The sequence below is a fragment of the Hylobates moloch genome, unplaced genomic scaffold (assembly GCF_009828535.3).
Source record: "Hylobates moloch isolate HMO894 unplaced genomic scaffold, HMol_V3 SCAFFOLD_8, whole genome shotgun sequence".
NCBI classification, from domain to species: Eukaryota; Metazoa; Chordata; class Mammalia; order Primates; family Hylobatidae; genus Hylobates; species Hylobates moloch.
In genome coordinates, this window is record NW_026652283.1 from 53,840,821 (window position 1) to 53,858,886 (window position 18,066).

General features: G+C 39.9%; 1 protein-coding gene across 5 annotated transcripts in view; it reads right to left on the bottom strand.

Annotated features, from left to right (window-relative positions):
* Nucleotides 1-16,337, bottom strand: part of CEP350 (centrosomal protein 350) — a 168,221-nt gene extending 151,884 nt beyond the window's left edge. For all 5 annotated transcript variants that reach the window (XM_032160857.2, XM_032160858.2, XM_032160862.2 and 2 more), the window contains exon 1: nucleotides 16,175-16,337. The gene's annotated coding sequence lies outside the window, so the exon portion shown is untranslated. The remainder of the gene's footprint in view (nucleotides 1-16,174) is intronic.
* Between the last annotated feature and the right edge of the window lie 1,729 nt (nucleotides 16,338-18,066).

Below are 18,066 nucleotides of genomic sequence, written 5' to 3' on the forward strand. Positions count from 1 at the left end.
AAACAACAACAAAAAGTTATTATTTTAACATGTAATATGTTTATCATTATTTTAAATAAACTAACAAGTACACTGAAAATTTCAAATACTGTAAACATCAACAGATAAATCCCACATAAACAAAATCTTTTTGAGTCTTCCATAACTCAAGTGCATGAGGCAGTCTTATACCAAAACATTTGTGAAACAATGATCTATACCTGTGGTGTGTAGACACAAGTAAGATATAAGATGACATTGTGAAATAGCCAATTCTCAATTATCTTCTAACAGCAAATTTTTCTTTCACATGTATTGACAGTGTTTTCATTCAATCACACAGTTTCATTTTGCTCAATATTTATTGGCCTCCTACTAAGTGCCAGGCATTAAGGGACAAAAGATGAAAAAAATGACTTCATTCTGGCTCTTAGAATATTTCCCACACCTTTGCTACATTTCAGTTCTCTGATCTATATCAGATCTATGATAGGTTAAGAAAAGGTTAACTGAAAGGTTAAGAAAAGACAACTCTGCAATATTCCTACTATCTATCCTCAACATAAAATGGACAAATAGTAAATTTAGTAAGGACCAGCAGACAAAAAAGTGGAAAATACTCAGTTATAACTCGGATCTATTACACTGTTCCAAGTAAATTCCAGAATAACCAACACTCCTATAACATAGTCTAATATACCACTAATCTGAGAATTTAGTCTGACCTGTTTCTACTTATAAAATATAAACCTCAACAACTACTTTTACAAAAACTGAGTGACTTACTGTAATCCAGGAAATCCAGAAGATACTATGTAATATTAGTACTACTTTGGCCTTTGCAGCATAGGAAGCAGAGTAAGGATAAAAGAGAACACAATGCCCCACACTGATGAAACAAAGAGCTAAACTTCGTAAACAAGACACCCATATTTTTTTACTTTAGGAGAGATGAGGGCAGCAAACAGGACCAGGAATAACCAAAAGAAGGGAGGAGCCCTAAAAATAGGCCTACACTTTTGCTTACTATCTAGTTATCCTAAGTACTTTTCTAAATTAATTTCAAGGAATATATCTACAAAAAGGTGTCTTATAGTTTGCAAGTCAGGATTATTTTTTGCCTAAAAGTATAAAAGTTTCACTACAAAATTTTCCCTTATACATAAGAAAGTGTTAATATTAGTTAACTCCAAGGAGAGGAAGTGAGGGTCCGGGATAGGAAGTAGAGTTTTCAGTGTATATGTTTTTTTTATTTTTTAGAAGACGGGGTCTCATTGTTGCCCAGGCTAGTCTTGTTGAATTCCTGGGCTCAAGCAACCCTCCCACTTCAGCCTCCCAAGTAGCTGGGATTACAGCACACACCACCACACCCAGCTTCTGTTTCTGAATTCTTTTTTTTTAAAGCAGATACACTGATCACTTTTTGAGGAAAACTTCAAGGAAAAAAGAAATAATCTCTTTTTGTCTTTTTTAGAAACTGCTGCTTATTTTCCATCAACCCTGTTTCCATGTTGCTTAAGAGTCCATGCAAGAACAGCTTAAGACCATTCAGTGGTTATTCCTACCCATTCAGTGGCCTGAGCAGTGGGAACTGTAGACCAGTCTTCCGAGCACTCCAGTCTTTAGTAGGAAACTGCTGAATAGGCACAGAGGGCACCTGCACGCCCTCAGACCAGTCTGCAACCTCAGGCTGAGTAGTGTTAAACTCCGGAGCTGACACAGTCTATTCACCCTAAAATTCTTCCTTGGTCACAGCCTTTTCAGCAGCAGCCTGCTCTGCTTTTTCAGTCTCTTCAGGATCTCTGTAGAAGCAGAGATCAGGCATGACTTCCCACGGGTGTTCACAGAAAACGGTGGCACACACACACAGAACTTCCCGGGCCAGCACCCACCATATCAAACCCACTGAGTGAGCTCCCTTATTGTTGCACGGGATGGCAATGTCCACACAGCCCAAAGGAGAATCTGTGTTACACAGAGCAATGGTAGGTAGGTTAAACTAAGATGCTTCAGTGAGAGGCTGGCGGTCAAACCATCACAAGCCATGACTCCCGGAAGACTGCCTGGATCTGGTTAGTGAAGGTTCCAGGAGTAAAGCGGTCAGCAATTGGAGTGGCTCCAGTGGCAGCAGCAAACTTCAACACAGCCTTCTGGCCAGTATTTCTGGAGAATATGACACTGACATCAGCAGGGTTTTCAAAGGTAACAATGGCACGAGCTGCCAGCAGAAGCTTCTTTCAGATCCTCTTCAGATATATGACGCAGATGTCTTTACTTTTCCTTTTATAGATGTACTGTTCCATTCGGAAGTCAAGGCTGGTGCCATCTAAGTGAGTTCCTCCTGCAAGGAACTTAAGGACTTCAAGGCCTCTGGATATTGTAAAAGTTTCCCTTTAAGTTACAATGGGAATCCAGAACAACACTGTATGCACCCCTCTCTGGGTAGCGCGGAAAGCAAGATAATTTTCAAAAGTCTCCTTCCACATTCAACAACTTAGTCAACTGAGAGGCTGTTTAAGGAAATGGAAACAATTTTTCTTTCATTGGAAGCCTTTAATGACTCCTTAATGCAGTATACTTGCTTCCTCTTTATGAATCCATCCACGGAATGTTATCAATTCTCTTCACCCCTCTGTACTATTATTTACATATCTGTCTCTTACATAAAACTGCAGAGATGGCCGGGCACAGTGGCTCATGCCTGTAATCCCAGCACTTTGGGAGGCCGAGGCAGGTGGATCACGAGGTCAGGAGATGGAGACCATCCTGGCTAACACAGTGAAACCCCGTCTCTACTAAAAATACAAAAAATTAGCCGGGCGTGGTGGTGGGCGCCTGTAGTCCCAGCTACTCGGGAGGCTGAGGCAGGAGAATGGCGTGAACCCGGGAGGTGGAGCTTGCAGTGAGCCGAGATTGCGCCACTGCACTCCAGCCTGGGCGACAGAGCGAGACTCCATCTCAAAAACAAAACAAAAAACTGCAGAGATATTTTATTCCTCTTTTTTTTTTTTTTTTTTTGGAGACAGTCTTGCTCTTGTCATCCAGGCTGGAGTGCAGTGGTGCAATCTTGCAATCTCGGCTCACTGCAACCTCTACCTCCCGGGATCAAGCGATTCTCTTGCCTCAGCCTCCCTAGTAGCTGGGATTACAGGCACGCACCATCATGCCCAGCTAATTTTTGTATTTTTAGTAGAGATGGGGTTTCACCATGTTGGCCAGGCTGGTCTCGATCTCCTGACCTCAGGTGATGCACCCACCTTGGCCTCCCAGAGTGCTGGGATTACAGGCGTGAGCCACGGCACCTGGTCTTATTCCTCTTTATATCCCTAGTTCATGCACAGTATATAGCCACACTGAGTGCTCCAGACCTGTTTGCCAAATGACAGTACCATTGATAAGTCTCAGAATCCAATTCTTAAATGCAAACAGGTACAAATACACATATGAAGCCAGGTATTTCATATAACATGAAAAGGCTAGACATTCCTAAGCAGAAAATATCTTACATGGTAACATGTAAAAAAATAAGTATATGTGTGCATACATATTTTATATTTTAAAATAATCTCAAAATTCAAAATAAATTCTTTCACAAAATATTTTCACTTTTAAAATTTAGACATGAAATAATGAATGAAATGAAGCCAGCTGGGCCCAGTGGCTTACACCTGTAATACCAGCACTTTGGGATGCTGAGGTGGGCGATCACCTGGGGTCAGGAGTTTGAGACCAGCCTGGCCAACATGGTGAAAACCCATCTCTATTAAAAATACAAAAATTGGCTGGACGTGGTGGTGCATGTCTGTAATCCCAGCTACTTGGGAGGCTGAGACAGGAGAATTGCTTGAACCCGGAAGGCAGAGGTTGCAGTAAGCTGAGATCATGCTACTGTACTCCCCCCGGGTGACAGAGTGAGACTCAGTCTCAAAAAAAAAAAAAAAAGAAAAGAAAAGAAAAGAAATGAAACCTATTAAGTTATAGCCAGTGCTATTACTATTACTCATCACTGATTTTTAGATATAGTTTTTAAAAAGGAGGGTGCCACAATTCCAAAAACAACTTCTACAAGCCCACTAGCAACAACAAGAACTACAAATGGCTTAAAAAAATCACCAAAACCCAAACTAATCAAAGATAAATCAGATTTTCTCTTTGGAAAAATATCCTTCTAGTTGTACAAAGGTCTTCTTTACATCATTATTGCTCTATAACATTTAATAACTTATCATATAAAAATGTAGCAACTGTACACATTTTCAGAGATGATCTACTGTATAAAGTGTAGTCTAAGGATCCTCTCTGAACCTATTCTGGTTTAGAAGCTGGCTGATTTATGAACTCTTCTTTGCTCAATCAAATTCTGTTAAATTTAATTTGTCTAAGGTTTTTAATTTTCATAGATGGTGTCAGAAGTGGGATCCAAACTAAAGCTTCTAGCAACTCCTAGGAACACCAAGTGACAAAGCAAGGTACCCACTGGACTCATTTTGTCCACTGCTCTCTCGAAGCAACTGGAGATTGTGGGTAAGTTCTCTCTCAGATTCTGAAGCTCCATGGGTGTGCATTTGAGCTATCCGAGTTTGAGCAAATTTCTGATCCAAACTAGGTTTGGAAGTTACAACAGAAATTGGACTGGGTCCAGGATCCAACTGTATCTAACTATCTTGGATCTAGTTAGAGGCCTCATATGTCTGGCTGGTTTAGACAGAAATTAGTATAAATGATAATACTGAAGGGGGTACCAATTTCAGCTTTCAGAAATTTGCATAGATTTTTGTGTTCTAGCCCCCTTTATTTTTCTTGCATGCTTAGGGAGGGAAAAATCATTGGCTAAGTCGATCAAAGCAATCCGAGGGCCAAAGCCACTATTCAAGGTAAAAATGAGATCCTTAATTTCTGAAGACCTGAGTACTACACCTTCCAGCTTATACATGCATTATTATTAGGCCTCAGAAGCAGCAAATGCTTACAAAAATGATGAAATCTTACTAAAGGTAATTTAAAATCATAACAGTACATTCCAAATGAACACTGCACTTTAAGAAGTACATTTGAAAATGAGGGCTCCCAAATCAGTCTCATCTAGGGATGCCTGTTGGTGTGCAGAAGCTTCTAAAAAGATTTCAATATTTTTATTGCTTTTTTAAAAAAGACTATAGAAGGCAAATAAAAAGCTTAAGCAACTAATTGATAAGAAAAATTAAATCTGCTAATCTTTCGGCTCTGTTACTACTCTTCCCTGAAGGTGAAAAGAAAGTTATCCTAGATAGTGTTTGTAAAAGGTAGGTTGCCAGGTAAAGTAAGCTTCCTCCTTTTTCAGATCTATTTTTGCTGAGTCCAGGTACAGAAAAGGCTTTCTTTGCCCCATTCCTTAATGGGCTCCATCCTCAACTTAGTAATTTCAGCTAAGAAATAGTAGCTAAGTTAAAAAGATCACCTGTAGGCCGAGCACAGTGGCTCATGCCTGTAATCTCAGCACTTTGGGAGGCTGAGGAGAGTAGATCACCTGAGGTCAGGAGTTCAAGACCAGCCTGGCCAACATGGTGAAACCCCGTCTCTACTAAAAGTACAAAAAAAAATTAGCCAGGTGTGGTGGCGGGCACCTGTAATCCCAGCTATTCAAGAGGCTGAGACAGGAGTATCGCTTGAACCCAGGAGTCGGAGGTTGCAGTAAGCCGAGATTGCACCACTGCACTCCAGCCTGGGTGACGAGAGTAAGACTATCTCGAAAAAAAAAAAGAAAAAAGATCACTTGTCCAATTAAAATACACCTTTCTGGCATTTAGCTGGCTATTCTGAAATCCTTCTGTAAAAGAAATTTACATCTATAAAGGAGATTTCCATTTGTAAATGTATGTGTCTATATACATTAGAAACAGAAAGTCAAAGTCGAAAACTAACAAAGAAACTCTGGACTTAGACACTTGACCAAACAGACCTAACAGACTTCTACAGAATACTGTACCCAAAAATCACAGAATATACACTCTCATCTGCACATGGAACATTCTCTAAGATGGACCACAAGCTCAGTCATAAAGCAAGTCTCAATACATTCTTAAAAAATGAAATCATGTCAAGCATATTATCAGACTACAGTAGAATAAAATTAGAAACCAATACCAAAAGGAACTCTCAAAACCACAAATACATGGAAACTAAACAACTTGCTCCTAACTAACTTTTGGTTAAACAACAAATTAAGGCAGAAATAAAAAAATTCTTTGAAACAAATGAAAATAGAGAAACAAACATACCAAAACCTCTGGGATACAGCAAAAGCAATGTTAAGGGGAAAGTTTATAGCACTAAATGCCTACGTCAAAAAGACAGTAAGATATCAAATTGACAACTTGAACTTAAAGGAACCAGAAAAACAAGAACAAACTAAACCCAAAGCTAGCAGAAAAAAAAAGAAGTAACTAAGATCAGAGCAGAACTAAATTAATTGAGACCAAAACAAACAAACAAACAAACAAACAAAAACATACAAAGGACCAACAGAACAAAGTTAGTTTTTTGAAGGGATAAGCAAGATAGATAAACCTTTCGGTAAATTAAAAATAAAAAAAGTGAGAAGATCCTAAGAAGCATAATCAGAAATGACAAAGGTGACAGAATTCATACCACAAAAACACAAAAGAGCCTCAGAGACTACTATGAACATCTTTATGTGCACAAACTAGAAAAACCAGAGGAAATGGATAAATTCTTGGAAACACACAACCTCCCAAGATTGAACCAGGAAGAAACTGAAATCCTGAACAGATCAGTAACAATTTACAAAATTGAATCTGTTATAAAAACAAATCTACAAACCAAAAAAAGGCCTGGATCAGATGCATTCACAGCCAAATTATACCAGACAAAGAAGAGCTGGTATCAATCTTACTGAAACTATTCCAAAAAATCAAGATCACACTGAATGGACAAAAGTTAGAAGCATTCCCTCTATGAACTGAAACAAGATAAGGATGTCCACTCTTACGACTCCTATTCAACATAATACTTTCCATCCTACCTATAGGAATCAGGCAGAAAATTAAAATTAAAAAAAAAAGCATCCATATAGGAAAAGGGAAACTCAAATTATCTCTGTTCAACCCTAAAGAGTCCTTCAAAAAACTCCTAGACCTAAGAAAAAGACTTCAGTAAAGTTTCAGGATGCAAAATCAACCTACAACAGTCAGTGGCATTTCTATACACCAATAATGTTCAAGCTGAGAACCAAATCAAAAATGCAATCCCATCTATAATAGCCATATGAAAAATAAAATATCCAGGAATAAATTTAACCAGGGAGGTGAAAGATTTCTATAAGGGGAACTACAAAACACTGATGAAAGAAATAACAGATGACACAAACAAATGGAAACAACATTCCATGCTCATAGGTTGGACGAATCAAAATTTAAATGACCATACTGCCCAAAACAATCCAAAAATTCTATTCCCATCAAATTAGCAACATCATTTTTCACAAATTAGAAAAAACAATTCTAAAATTTATATGGAACCAAAAAACAGCCTGAATAGCCAAGCAAAAAGAACACAGCCAGAGGCATCACATTACCCAACTTCAAACTATACTACAAGGCTATACTAACCAAAACAGTATGTTACCAATACAAAAACAGACATCTATATCAATGTAACAGAACAGAGAACCCAGAAATAAAGCCATACACCTATAACCAGTTAATCTTGAACAAAGCTGACAAAAGCAAAAATGGGGAAAGGACACCTATTCAATAAACAGTGCTAAAAAAAAAAAAAACCCCAAAAAACAAAAACAAAAAAAACTGGCTAGCATATGCAGAAGAATGAAACTGGACCCCCTACCTTACACCACATACAAAAATTAACTCAAGGTGTATTAAAGACTTAAACATAAAACCTCAAACTATAAAGATCCTATTTCAAAAAACCTAGGAAAAACTCTTCTGCCATTGGCCTAGGCAAAGAATTTATGACTAAAACCTCAAAGGCAAACGCAACAAAACAAAAATTGATAAACAAGATTTAATTAAACCAAAAAGCTTCTACATAGCAAAAGAATCAACAAAGTAAAGAGGTAACCTAAAGAATGGGAAAAAAATATTTGCAAACTGTACATCTGACAAAGGACTAAGATCCAGAATCTACAAGGAATCTTAAACAAATGAACAAGAAAAAAAAAACAAATAACTCCATTAAAAAGTGAGCAATGGACATAAACGGATACTTCTCAAAAGCAGACATACAAGTGGCCAACAAACATCTGAAAAAAATGCTCAGAATCACTAATCATCAAAATACAAATTAAAACCACGCTGATACCATCTCACACCAGTCAGAATGACTATTATTAAAGAGTTAAAAAATAACAGATGACAAGGATGCAGAGAAAAGGGAATATTATACACTGCTGATGGGAATGTAAATTAGTTCAACCCCTGTGGAAAAGAGTAGGCGGATTTCTCAAAGAACTTAGAACTATCATTAGACCCAGCATTCCCACTACTAGGTATCTATCCAAAGGAAAAGAAATCATTCTATCAAAAAGACACTGCACTAGTATGTTTATCACAGCACTATTCACAACAGCAAAGTCATGGAATCAAACTAAGTACCTATCAACAGTAGATCAGATAGGCCCGGAGCAGTGGCTCATGCCTGTAATCCCAGCACTTCAGGAGGCCAAGGTGGGCAGATCATGAGGTCAGGAGTTTGAGACCAGCCTGACCAACATAGTGAAACTCTATCTCTACTAAAAATACAAAAATCAGCCAGGCATGGTGGCGCATGCCTGTAATCCCAGCTACTCAGGAGGCTGAGGCAAGAGAATCGCTTGAACCCGGGAGGCGGAAGTTGCAGTGAGCCAAGATCACGTCACTGCACTCCAGCGTGAGCAACAGAGCAAGACTCTGTCTCAAAAACAAAACAAAACAAAACAACAACAACAACAAAAACCCAGTAGATTAGATAAAGAAAATGTGGTACATATACACTGTGGAATACTACGTAGCCATAAAAAGGAATGAAATCATGTCCTTTGGAGCAACATGGATGCAGCTGGAGGTCATTATCCTAAGCAAATTAATGCAGAAACAGAAAATCAAATATCACACCTTCTCACTTGCAAGTGGGGTCTAAACAATGGGTAAATATAGACATAAAGATGAAAACAAGATACTGCGGATTCCAAAAGTGGGAAAGGGCCGGGCGTGGTGGCTCACGCCTGTAATACCAATAACTTGGGAGGCCAAGGTGGGCAGATCACTTGAGCTCACAAGTTCAAGACCAGCCTGGCCAACATGATGAAACCCCTTCTCTCCTAAAAATACAAAAAATTAGCCGGGCATGGTGGCTCGTACCTGTAGTCCAAGCTACTCAGGAGGCTGAGGCAGGAGAATCGCTTAAACCTGGGAGGCGGAAGTTGCAATGAGCCTAGACTAAGCCACTGCACTCCAGCCTGGATGACAGAGTGAGACTCCATCTCAAAAAAAAAGGTGGGAAGTGACAGGTAAGGGGTAAAGGTTGAAAAACTACCTACTGGGTACTATGTTCACTATTTCAGTGATAGGTTCAATAGAAGCCCAAACCTCAGCATGACGCAATATATCCATGGAACGAACCTGCAAATGTATCCCCCACAACGCAAATCTAAAATAAAAGCTAAAGCGTAGTCTATCTTCCTTTATAACTAATCAGAGAAACAAACCGTATTAAAGCTGGACATTAGGAGTCAACCAGCTTCATGTTATCAAGTGTGTAGTCATGACCCGTTAGTAGATTAAAACAAAACAAAACAATATGGTGGATTGGAGCTAGTATTTTTTTTAACGAAACTAATTAGGATTGATTTGCAAATATCAGGTGTATTGAAAGTAGCGAGCGCTTTATTTTATTTTTGAGACAGAGTCTGTCTGTCGCCCAGGCTGGAGTGCAGTGGCGCGATCTCGGCTCACTGCAACCTCCGCCTCCCAGGTCAAGTGATTCTCTTGCCTTAGCCTACTAACTGGGATTACAGGCGCGCGCCACCACGCCGAGCTAATTTTTTTGTATTTTTAGTAGAGACGGTGTTTCTCCACGTTGGCCAGGTTGGTCTTGAACTCCTGACCTCAAGTGATCCGCCTACCTCGGCCTTCCAAAGTGCTGGCATTACAGGCATGATCCACCGCGCCTGGCCATGAGGGCTTTTTAAAGTAAAACTTTAAAAAGTGAAACTTTTGTTTCGTTTTATATATATACACATACACATATAACACACGTCTATTCTTTTATTTAAAAAAATAAAAAATAAAGATAAATGTAAAAAATCAACCTTTGGGAGCACAGAACATGGAAAATATATATAGGTGTCCTGGTCAAAAGTTCAAGAGGTTCCTAAACTTTCTCAGTTCACAGACCCCTCAGCATGCCAGTTATTTTTTTTTCATGGAACCCCTAGGCCAAAAAAATACCTAACAGTTCCATTTACTAAGTAGTTAAGTCCACAACCTCAAAAGTATTTATAGCCTACCAACTTAGTAGCAGTTCAAAAAATAAATATGTATAAATTGAAATAAACATTTTTATTACTAAATTACCACAACTACTTAATAGGATGTGTGTACCTACTAGATATTACACAAGTTCTCAAATCTTGAAATCATTTTGGACACCACCACCTTCATTTACTGTTCCAAATTGATTTTTGCATAGTACTTGCTTTTTATCGCAGCAAACTCCCAAAACCTAGCGTTTGGAAGACACAGTGTCATCAAAAAAAATGGAACACAATCTCTTGTGTGGTATCTCAAACTGGTAGTTTGAGCAGTGTCCTATAGATGTCAAATATCCCACAGCTATCCAATATTGCTGTTTCCGTTAAAATTTCCCAAATAATGCATAGTGTCCAGGTGAGTTACTATGGTGCTCCACAGTACAGCACGTCCTCCATAACACAGTTTCATTCAATATCATTTCTTTATAATTTTGATGAGAAAAAAATTTTGATTCCCCACCAGGGCTACCATCTATGTGGAGTCTGCATGTTCTCCCCGTGTCTGTGTGGCTTTTCTCTGTATACTCGTTTCCTCCCACATCAGAGAGGTGCACGCATTAGGTGAACTGATATGAATTGGCATGTCTAAACAGTCCCAGTCTGAGTGAATGTGGGTGTGTGTGTGTGTGTGTGTGTGTGTGTGTGTAAATGCTACCTGCAATGGAATGGCAGCCTATCTTGTGCCCTACTTGCCAGGACAGGCTCCAGCCACCTGCCATCCTGAACTGAAATAAGTGGGTAATTATCTTGACTTTTCTTAGTATTTCTTAAATGTATGTATAGGTCCCATTTATTTCAATGTTTAATATTAGAGGTGTTTGCGGTCTTAGAAGTTGCAGTTTCCAAGTACTTATGGACAACATTAAGTGAGGACTTACTTCAGTGCATAGTTTAGGAATACTGGATTAAAGAAACACTGATCTACCCTACGGGTTTACTTTGTAAAGTAAGAAATAAGACTTAAGGCTACAAAGCTAGGAGAAAAACAAATATATTTATTAGGGATTTTCCTAAATTTCAACCTTCCGCCAACAAAAGTTTTTTTGTTTGTCTGTCTGTTTTGAGACGGAGTCTTACTCTGTCACCTAGGCTGGAGTGCAGTGGTGCAATCTTGGCTCACTGCAACCTCCGCCTCTCAGGTTCAAGCAATTCTGCCTCAGCCTCCCCAGTAGCTGGGATTACATGAGCCTGCCACCATGCCCAGCTAGCTTTTTATTTTTAGTAGAGATGGGGTTTCCTTATGTTGGCCAGGCTGGTCTCAAGCTCCTAATCTCAGGTGATCTGCCCGCCTCAGCCTCTCAAAGTGCTGGGATTATAGGCATGAGACACTGCACCCAGCCAACAAAAGTTTTGTTTGTTTGTTTTGAGATGGAGTCTTGCTCTGTTGCCCAGGCTGGAGTGCAGTGGCACAATCTTGGCTCACTGCAACCTCCACCTCCCTGGTTCAAGCAATTCTCCTGCCTTGGCCTCCCCAGTAGCTGGGATTACAGGCCTGCCACCACGCCTTGCTAGTTTTCATATTTTTAGTAGAGACGGGTTTCGCCATGTTGGCCAGGCCGGTCTCGAACTCCTGACCTCAAGTGACCCACTAGCCTCAGCCTCTCTAAGAGCTGGGACTACAGGCGTGAGCCACCAAGTCCTGGCCCTTCCATCAACAAATGTTTTGACACAGGATCTAATTATGAGATACTCTGTTGATGAAATGTGTAGATCTCTAAAAATCACATTCAAAAATACATTTATATCACCATTTAATAGAAGAAAAAATTTAATTCAATTTTTTTAGAAAAAAGTTTCAAAAATCATAAAAGTGATTCTTACAATAAAACCATACAAAAATGTCTAAAGTAAAAAAGAAAAGTCATCCACTCCCTCAGGAATAACATGTTTAATGGTTTAATGTCTATCCTTATAGACCTTTTTCTATTCACATGCAAAATGAAAACAAAACTACATTTGTCTACGTGTTTTTTAAATAAATCATATTCTACAGTATAGTGCAACTTATTTTTTCACTTAATTTTATATCATGAACATTCTTCCAAGTCAATACAGAATAGTAACAGCAAACACTTATGTGGTGCTTATTAATGCTTACTTAGGGCATAAGTGTTAACTCATTTAATTCTCGTGGTACCCCTGTAACATGAGAACTACTAGTATATCCAATTTATAGTTGACTTTAAGTAATTAGCCAAGAGTCACAACTAGAAAGCAGTGCAGTTAGGTTTTGAACCCAGAAGGTCCACTGCATGGTCCCAGGAGCTGAAGGATATGCTCAGCTGCTGCTCATGAAGTAAATATAGATACCCTGAAACCTGTTAACAACTGCATAGTAATTCACAGCATAAATATACTAGACTTTTAACTAGTAGCCTACCAATAGACATTTAGGACATTTTAAAATTATTTATAAATGTTACTGACATCTTGAAATAATGCTAATATAAACATTCTTATAGAATTCCTATGCTGTTAAAATTTATGTAAGATAAACTTTTAAGCAGGAAATGATTCTATCAAACAATATATATACTTATAATTTTGATAGGAAATGCCAAATTTCCTTCCAGAAGGTTGCTCTAATGGTATCAATTTATAGTCCCAATTACAGAGGAAAGGGTTCAGATTCATTTTTAAGTTAACACTTTGGATTCATGAAAAAAAAGGCCCACTTTGAGTTTTTAATTAATACTGAATAGACTGCCAGGTTGATCACAATCATGTTCTGGTTTTATAATTATCTGACATATTAAACAAATGTAGACTTAGCAGCTGTGCAATGGATTCTTCTCCCAGTTATGAAATCAGCTATGCATGAGATATCGCCCCTATACAACCCTCTGTCTTCTTATGTATAAAATATAGGAATTGGACTAGCTGGCCTTGAAGAATTTAAACTCCCAATGCTGAGATTAAGAAGTGACTTAAAGTTATTACAAGGCTATAATTATAGTACTAGTATAACAGGTTAGGGTCTTAAAGTTTATATTTTCTTTAAATTACCATAACTATTGCCAGAGCACCTAGGCAAATCATTAAAATAGTAAATAAAGTTTCCACTGTGGCTTATTCCCAGTGGCTTTTTAATCCCAGGCTGTCATTCCCTTGCTACCCCGCAAATTTGAGCATATCTCTGGAATATATTCCCAAGAGTTGAGGTGTGCTTAGGAACTAAGAACTAGTCTTCTGTTTTGTTTTGCATTTAAAATATTATTCTGGGACCGTTCTTTAGTCAATTTCTTCAACTAGTATTTATTGACTATATTACCATATGCTAGGCACTGGGTGCATAATAGTGATTAAAGGATCTCTGCCATCATGGAACTTACAGACCAGATGAGAAAGGCAAAGAATAACCCAAAATAACCACAAGTAAATGTAAAATCACACTTATGATAACAATGAACAACAACAACAAATCAATACAGAAAAAAATACTATGCAATCTGATGTTTTTTTAAACTGTAACACTAAAATTTGCCTCACGTTGCAAAAATAACCATAATTATACAGAGAATTAACTTTTTAAATCATCAGTTGTCTCAACAATAAAATCATCAAGATATTATTACTTTTCAGTTATGTTACTGATCATGTGGCTTCAATGTTTATTTTACATAACTAAGAGTATAAATGACTGAAAGAATAAAGATGACAGAACTGAGTATCCAAACAAAGTGAAAGACAATAAATGAACTACACTTTTCTTGTTCAAGCAAAAAGTATACACATAAAGAAGTAAAGTGATCCATTATAATTCATGACTTGTCAATAATTAACAAAACGTTATAAAAATACTAATGTTTTTAAAGAATTGATGATCATCAGTATAAGGGGCAAGTGACATGTAAAAAGGAACAAAAATAGGAAAAATTTTTAATATTTTAAAATAACACCAAATGCCAGAGTACCTATATTAATATTTAGTTTAAAATAAAACTAATTCCAGATTATCTGCAGAAATGAGAGGCATTCACATAAATGATCTTCCTTGTGTGTCAGTTTCCAAGACTGCAAAATAAGGATATCTGCCATACCTACTTCACAAGATCACTGTGAAAACTAAATAAAATAATGTGCATACCAAAAACTGATGTCAGTTATTTTAGACTTCTTTTTTGCTCCCACTATAAATTATAGCAATTTAACAAATAAAATTGATTATAGCAGGACTTCACCTCCTTTCTTCTGCTCATATTATGGTAGAAGTGTTATAAAATGGGCAAAAGACTGACAATCAGAAGCAGAAGGAAAAAAATCCAAAAACTTTATAATTCATAAATTGAATGCCCCACAGATGGTTGTTTAAGTATTAACGCTCTTACATGACACACACACCAATTTATCTCAGAAAATCAAAGAAATATGTTCACATACGTATGAAATTTTTTACATATATAACTTGCCATCTCTACATACACAAAATTCTGCTCCTGAGGATGAAGAGATACAGAGATACACATGTATTTATCCACACATACAATGTATTCTAGCTTGAAGTTTATTTTCAGATTACAGTATCTTAAATTTAATGCACTGACAGTTCAAATGATTCAGATTTATTTCATTACATTAAAATTTGTCAATTTAGCACACCGAAACTAATTATTATATGCCCATGGCTTTGAAGCAACTTCCAGCATGGGTCTAACAATCCCTCAAAGTCACAATTCCATGTTATTAGCAGTGCATTTCCTTGTTTAAAAATATTTTAAACTAAGAAATTTTCAGAACGGAGGGCAACTTTTAGTATTTTATCATTGTTTCTACAGAACTTTTCAGGTTGTTACTAGCTCTGACGAAGACAGTGTTTCTTTTAAAACTCTTCAAATACAGGGCAGGAGGTATCGTTAACATGGCAACAATAACGACTTCCCCAAATTCAAAACAAGGATCACCATCAAAACAAAACAATCAGGTGGAGTACATGGATATTGATCACTATTTCTGACAACCTGTTTTTTTCCATATGAAGGATTTGCTACTGCATTAAAACATTAAAATCTATGCCTATGTGCAACTTTCTATCTGAAAATTTAAAATCCAGGCAAATTCCAATTCATATCTTGTGACATTAGCTAAATATTACCTAGCATGTTGAGCTGCATTTAAAAGGCAGAGGAAAATACTGACAACTTCCAAAACATAAAGCTTTTTAAATCTTTCCCCAAATTATCTGTGAATAAACCGGTAGACTACCTTCAGCAGTCGCTAGACTAGAGTAGATCAAAGTTTTTCCTATACTTGAGAATGTGATCCCCACTGAAAAGGAACAGAAACTGATCATCCCTGCCACTGGAGCCAGTCCCCGGAATCTCCCCAAATATGCCTGATCGCCAAATGAAGAAGGGACACTTCTCCGGGGAGCAATGGCTAGAGGTATCTTACCTCTGCAGGCTACAAGAGGGGCGGAGGAGGCGGGAGGACACTGGCAGGTAAGGAAGGAAACTCCGTCTTCAGCAGGCACTGGTGGGACCCGAAACCTAGGTCCCCGAAAAGCCTCAGAACCCAAGGAGGTTCCCCGAGGGGGACGCCAAGCAGGGCCAAGACTCTCCGCGCCCGGCCCCGCCTCTCTCGCCGCCACCGGGGACCCGGGACCGCGGACAGAGACAGTTGAGGCTGAGCGAGACTCCGCGGTCCCAGCCAAGTCCTACCGGAGCTCACCTGAGAGTGTCGCCTCCGCCCTCGGCTCCCACGGTGCATCCCGCGGGGCCTGGCGGAGGGTGCAGTGACGCCGCCCCGACCGGCCCCAGGGCTGCCCGGCCTGGCCTCCCCGCTCCGGGGACGCACCGGGTGCCCGCCTCGCACCGGCTCCGGGGATCCGCCGGTCCGCTGGGAAGGAAGACGAGGCGGAAAGGCTGCCTCCCCTCCCCCAGGGCAAGCCACCCCCCGAGCTGCGGCTCTCTGCGGTTCTCTCTGGCGCAGGTCTGGCCCCGCTCCCCGGCCCGGGAGTCAGTTCGGCAGGGGCGGCCCAGTCGCCATTACAGCCCAACAACTGACACGGAGGAGGAGCGGCGCCAGCGGCAGTGGCTGTGGCGGCGGCGCGAGGCAGGGCGGGAGCAGTCGGGCCCAGGCAAACCTCGCGAGAACTGTCCCGAGACAGTGTCACAGACATGCCAACCTTCGGTTAGGGCCATGTTGAGTGTGGCCGAAAGGTGGGAGCGAAATAAAATAAGGAGCGGAACCGCGAGGAAGCCATGTTTGGTGTGGCGACGTTTAAACTCGTAGGACTCGGGAGGAGCCAAGGTATATCCGCAGAAGAGACCACCCCTGCCCTTTCGCTTTGACGCTCATTGGGCCTTTTGGCGGCGCATTTCACCCCGGGCTGAGAAAACAAGCTGGGGATTTGACAAGAATGAACTCAAAGTCTGGAAACGGCAGCTTCTGAGAGTTTACAATGTTTCACCAATTGTCGTCCAAATAAGTCGTCACCCCTGTCAGAGTAGTTGCAGCTCTGCCGTTACCCGCTGCTGTCACTGTGGCCGTTTTATTCGCGAGGGTTACAGTTGTGTTTAGCATGCACTCTAATGACTTAAGACTCCACGCAAGTAAAACGTAGTTTCCTCCCATTAAGCACTGGCTGTGCTATAACAGTGCTTTGAGAGGCTCTGTGTGACCAACGTATCTTCTCATATCTTTGTCCTCGTTTCCCAATCTCCGCGTGGTGAAATCATCTGTCAAGACTTGGCTTAAAGGACCTCTCTTCTGCAAATAATGCCACCTTCCACTAGGTGCTCACTGCACACAGACTCGCCGCCCACCACTTCTGTCCACCTTCTGAACTCCGATAGTTATTTACCCAGAGACTGTTTCTCATCTTTAAGTGTCTTGAAGACTTTGAGATCTGTTTTATCTCTCTATGCCCCAAAATGGCCTAGCACAGTAACTAGGACATTGTAGGTGCTCAATAAATGTTTGTCGAATATCAATGACAGCAGGAGGCAGTAAATGGTCCCTCTTTGTAGGGCCTACAGCTGTGCCTGAGTAGGACGTACAGAAGTCCTGCATACGTGTGAAATGTCTCCAGGAAGCTGCACTGGAGGGGACAGGAAATGTGGGTAATCGTATGGTGCAAGCGGTAGCAAAAAAAAGACAACGTAAGGAAAATGTTATTTACGTTTTGCCCAGTCTTGCTGCTTAAAGCCCTGTGTTAGATGCTTTTCATGCGTTATTTTACTGAATGTAAACAACCACCTTATTAAATATACTCACTTTTTTAAAACGAAGAAACCCGTACTGGCCGGTCACGGTGGCTCACGCCTGTAATCTCAGCACTTTGAGGGGCCGAGGCGGGTGGATCACGAGGTCAGGAGTACACGACCAGCTTGGCCAAGATGGTGAAATCCTGTCTCTACTAAAAATACAAAAATTAGCTGGGCGTGGTGGCGGGTGCCTGTAATCCCAGCTAATTGGGAGGCCGAGGCAGGAGAATTGCTTGAACCTGGGGGGCGGAGGTTGCAGTGAGCCGAGATTGCACCACTGCATTCCAGCCTGGGCAACAGAGTGAGACTCCCTCCCAAAAAAAAAAAAGAAAGAAAGAAAAAGAAACAAGTACT